Raw genomic sequence first — 6,000 nt, 5'->3', positions numbered from 1 at the left:
AAGTTTCTGCGCCCCTACAGGGAAGTATATCTATTCGAATAGTCGTGTCCATGGTAACAGACGCTCAGAGTTGTATCCCGATCTTATACAACTAGAAATGTGAGCTAATTTGAAATGTTGGCTCCAAGATTGCTTTCTCACAAGGAGTCAAGGAAGGATCTTTGGGCGTTACTTAATAAACTTGCTACATTACACTACTAGGAAAAGCCCTATACATGGAAGCTTATCAGCAGCGCGCCTTTGGAATCGGTGCTACTTCTAAGTTACAGTAGTGCGCCTTTGACACAACTGCTACTGCTACACCATTGGCAGCAGCATGCCTCTGCCTACGCGCGCTACGGGTATGCGAGCTAGGGAGGAGTTATCGGGCTCACCGGAGTAGCAGCGCGGGTCAATGTTAGCATGCTACTGATAAGTAGTTAGTAGTAGCGTTGGTCAAAGACCCATTACTGTAAGTAAGATTGTACTGTGCCACATGGTGGGCCCCGAGTAGCAGTAGTGGAGCTCACATACACGCACTACTGCTAATATATTAGTAGTAGCGTGTTTTGCTAACTGGCACTACTGCTAAGGTGTAGCAGCCGCCTTTTCCCTCCTTTTTCCCCTTCCTTCCCCTCTCTCCCTTTACTTTCCCTCCCCCTCCTCTCTCCCTCACGTTGCTTCTTCCTCACTACTTCTTCTCCCCCTAGTACTCTCTTTCTTCAAGCTCTCTTTCTCCTTCTTTAATGCTCCTAGCTACTACATCACCTCCGTTAATGCAACCCATTTCTCTTCTTCTCTCCCCCATTACCCTCTTTCTTCGAGCTCTCTCCCTCTCTCTTCAATGCACCTAGCCATCTCCTTCCCCAACTAACTAGATAGATCTATCCATTCAATGAAGTGACCCATCTACCTCCCTAACTAGATCTAGCCCATGTCAAGATCACTAGCTAGCTAGAGGCGTTTGGAGACACGCGGATCGACCTCATCACCGTGCTCGATCTCGGGTACGTGAGTGAAAATTTGTGATTTGCAAGAATGGAAATATATATTTGTGTGTGTGCGAAATATTGACCTAATCCGGGGATAATATGGAAATAGTGCGTGTGGCATTTGTTGCCCTGAACTGTGCTTGAGTTGCCTATGTTTTGCTGAAATGTTGATTTATTTCCATTTCAACAAATTTCAGGAAAATTCTATATGTCCAATTTTTAGGGAAGGTCATGTCGAATTTTTGTATGACTTTGATGCATGCATGCATTTTTATAATCAATTGGCTTATTATTACTGCGCAAGCTATCATGATGGTGAGTGGAATGATGGTGGAAAGGTGGTTGCTATCAGTGGTGCAGGACATGAATGAAAATAACCGGACAAAGATCTTATGTCCATGTCAAAAATGCAAAGGAGGAGTTTGGCTCGACATCTACAAGCATGGTCGTTTGAAGGCACACCTTCTCATGACTGGTTTCATGGATGGCTACACTTAGTGGGTAATTGAAGACATCGACGGGGCAGCCAATGAAGACAGGGGCGAGACGAAGAGATGACTGACAATGGCGGCGGAGAAGGGGTCAGACATGACAGCGGAGAAGAGCTAGATGCCGGACATGACGACGGAGAAGAGACCAGACATGGCGGCGGAGAAGAGGCTGGACATGGCAGTGGAGAAGACACGAACATGCCACAACCTTCATCGCTACTAAGTTCAATCGTGTGGGACCCTCATGTTTGAGACCTACTTCGCAAGGAGACAAGCACTAACAGAGCTGCTTCTAGAGAGGAGGCCAAGCTGGAGCAACTGGAGGTAGAATCAAATACTACTTTGTATGATGGTTGCGATCCCAAGGGGACCCGCTTGAGTTTCAGCTCGAACTGCTAAAGATGAAGGCTAAAAACAAATGGACCGACATAAGCCTCGATGAGGTTCTCAAGTACCTAAAGAAGGTTCTTCCTGCGGGGAATCTATGTCCTACTAGCGTGGATGAGGCCAACAAGATCGTGTGCCCTCTTGATCTTCCGCACATTAGATACCATGCATGCATCAATGATTGCATCATTTATTGGAAGGAGAATGCAAAAAAAACTAACTTCCCGATGTGCAAAGCTTGTCGAGAGAAGGAGGCTGGAAAGAAATCTCCCCAGAAAGTTATATGGTACTTACCGATCACTCCTCGTGTGTAATGTTATTTCATAGATCCTAAGGAAGCAAAGCTCATGCGTTGGCACGCGGAGAGGAAAAATCCCAACTATGGAGATGATCCAAAGGTGAGACACCTCGCGGATGCAAGCCAGTGGAGAGCGTTCAACGCCGAATATCAATATTTCGTAGGTGATGCAAGGAACATCGTGCTAGGCGCGAGTACGATGGCATGAATCTATTTGGCAACTAGAGAACCAACCATAGCACATGGCCCGTTGATGATGAGTTGATGGATGTACTTCTCACCCCTTGTTGGTTACCCCAAGTGGAAGGTGGAGATGTAGTCAGCAGCAGATTTCCCTTACACGGGGACTGTAAGGTTTATCGAACTAGGAGGACTCCGGGGATCAACAAGTAGGTGTCCGCTGCTCTGGCGCTAGCAGAAGACATGGACCTGCACACATAACAAATAACTTTTCTCCCAATGAGTTCAGAGAGGTTGTCAATCTCTCCGGCGTTGTAGTTTGCAAAGGATCAAAACACAAGCGGGAATAGTGATAGTGATTCCAACGGAAAAGTAAATAAAAACGGTAAATGGTGGAGGTGTAAGCAATGGTGGTAATATGGACTAGAGTCCCATGATGTTCACTAGTGATGTCTCTCTCCCAAAAGATGATAAACAACTATGCTCGGTAAACAAATTACAGCTAGGCAATTGACAGAATTGTAAACGCACCGTGCTACTTCTCAAACAACAGCACCAAAAATTGACACGTTGGTGGAGACTTGCTTGCGTTGGTTTTTCCCTTCAAGAGGAAAGGGTGATGCAGCATAGGAGCAGTAAGTATTTCCCTCAGTTTGAGAACCAAGGTATCAATCCAGTAGGAGAATCTCGTGAAGTCCAGAGTACTTGTGCAAACACAAAAGAGCTTGCACCCAATGCTATAAAGGGGTTTTCAATCCCTTCAAGATTGTTTCCAAAGGGAGATCTGAAGGCAGAAAGTGCAACGAAGTAAAAAGTGTAAGGCTGAAAATATGGTGTGGAGTAGACCCTGGGGGCCATAGTGTTCACTAGAGGCTTCTCTCGAAATGGCAAGTATTATGTTGGGAGAACAAATTATTGTCGAGCAATTGATAGAACCGCGCAAAGTCATGACGATATCTAAGGCAATGATCATACATATAGGCATCACGTCCGAGACAAGTAGACCGATACTTTCTGCATCTACTACTATTACTCCACACATCCACCGATATCCAGCATGCATCTAGTGTATTGAGTTCATGAAGAACAGAGTAATGCCTTAAGCAAGATGAAATGATGTAGAGGGATAATCTCAAACCAATGATGAAAACCCCATCTTTTTACCCTTGATGGCAACAACACGATGCGTGCCTCGCTACCCCTTCTGTCACTGGGTGGGGTCACCGCACGGTATGAACCCTAAACCAAGCACTTCTCCCATTGCAATAATCATAGATCTGGTTGGCCAGACAAAACCCACAACTCGAAGAGAATTACAAGGATATGAAATCATGCATAAGAGAGATCAGAAGAAACTCAAATAAGATTCATAGATAATCTGATCATAAATCCACAATTCATCGGATCTCGACAAACACACCACAAAAGAAGATTACATCGGATAGATCTCCATGAAGATCATGGAGAACTTTGTATTGAAGATCCAAGAGAGATAAGAAGCCATCTAGTTACTAGCTATGGACCCGTAGGTCTATGGTTAACTACTCACGCATCATCGGAGAGGTCATGGTGTTGATGAAGAAGCCCTCCGTGTCCGAATCCCCCCTCCGACAGGACACCAGAACGTGCCCCAGATGGGATCTTGCGGAGACAGAAGCTTGCGGCGGTGGAAAAGTACTTTCGATGATCTCCTGATTTTTTGTGGAATTTTTGGGGATATATAGGCGCAAACCCTAGGGCAAAGGAGGTCTAGGGGGCCCATAATCCTGTGGGCCGCGGCCTCCCCTGGCCGCGGGGTGAGGGCTTGTGGCGTCCCTGGGGCCCCTGCCTTGGCTCTCAAGTCTCCTGATCTTCTTCCGTTATGGAAAAAATCTTTTCGGGGATTTTATTCCGTTTGGACTCCGTTTCAAAATCTCCTCTAAAAGGGGTCAAAAACATGGAAAAACAGGAACTGGCACTTGGCACTGAGTTAATAAGTTAGTCCCAAAAAATATATAAAAGGCATGCAAAACATACAAAGTTTGACAAGATAATAACATGAAACCATAAAAAATTATAGATACGTTGGAGACCTATCACACCGCAATGCTAATCATGCTACTTGAAAGTTAGAGGCTCAAAAGTAATGAGCAGTATCCCAAGACAAGTAGACCATTTATTCATCAACATCTACTTACTAATGATCCACCTTGAGATATCTATCCAGAACATCTTGCTGGTATTAAGTTGCGAGCCCCACCCAAAGTGTAAACTCAAAGCAATGGACAACTGCATTAACGAACTTTGCGTAAGTTACACAATCCTTGCAACCGTGGTCACAAGCACCATTGTTTTCTCCCTGGTGGCAACAATACATCCCTTAGTCTCATGTTTCTATCACTCAAGCTAGACATCAGGGGGCATGAACCCACAATCATGCGTAACGCTCCCTCTTGGAGTTACAATCTACTACTCGGCCAAAGCAATAAAAAGCAATGGAGAACATGCATGAATTACTCAAGAACACAATATAAAAGGAGAACCAAATTTAGAACTCATCACAATCTGAACATAATCTCATAATCCATCGGATCCCAGCAAACAAATCATAGCAGCAATAGGTAAATTACATAGATGCCTTGATCATGTAGGGCAGCTCACAAGGGCTAAACATTGAAGCACAAGATTGGAGAGAAGACATCACATAGCTACTGGTCATGGACTCATGGTCCAAGAAGGACTACTCACGACACGTCCGAGAAGCGTCCATGATGGTGGAGAAGCTCCCGGAGGTCAACCTTCCCTCCGGCAGGGTGCCTGGAAGAGGTCTCCTGGCGCTCCCGATCTCAAAAGCGCTGCAGCGGCGGAACGATGGAGAAATTCGCGATTCTAGACCTCTTGGAAGGGTTTCCTGTTGGAGAGGTAAATATAGGCCGAAGGAGGGCACCAGAGGAGGTGTGCCCCACCCAGGCGACCTGGTGGCGCGACCAGGAGGGGGGGCATGCAGGGAGGCCGCCTGGGAAGGCCCTGGCTCCCCTCTGGCCCACCTTTGGTGCTCGTGAAGCTTTCGTCACGCTGTTTTTTATATATTTTTCTTGGTATTTTTGGGGCTTTGTAAATTGGGGTAAAAGTCCCTGCAAAAAAGACATCAGCAGATAGAAACTGGCACTAGATGCACTGAGTTAGTAGGTTAGTCCAAATATGTGTAAAAATGTATGAAAGTGTAGCAAAACATATAACAATCTCACCTAAAAGATCGTGGAACAAACATAAATTATAGGTACATTTGGGACGTATCAACATCCCCAAGATTAATTCCTGCTCGTCCTCGAGTAGGTAAATGATAACACAAATAATTTCTTTGGTGACAGGCTAACACACATATAAGAACTTCAAAGTTAAGCAAGTAAGATATGCAATTCAAGTTAAGACAATAACAAGCAAGGGTCTACATCCAGTATTGAAATTAGCAAGATAAGAACATAAAGGTGCAAGAGCTCTCGTTGTCCGTCACTCAAATGTCTTCAAATGGTGTTTGCGTGCAAGAAGTGGGAGATGGGTTTAGAGCATAAAATATTAAATAGGTTAATTGAGAACTCAATCTACTAAAACTTCACACTTGGTCTTCTTCGGAATCTTATTTTGTCTCATCCCCAGACCACTAGTCAGGCACAAGTCAAAATGATCCTCTCCC

Source organism: Hordeum vulgare, chromosome 5H, assembly GCF_904849725.1.
Source record: "Hordeum vulgare subsp. vulgare chromosome 5H, MorexV3_pseudomolecules_assembly, whole genome shotgun sequence".
Lineage (NCBI taxonomy): Eukaryota > Viridiplantae > Streptophyta > Magnoliopsida > Poales > Poaceae > Hordeum > Hordeum vulgare.
This window is presented reverse-complemented; position numbering follows the sequence as displayed.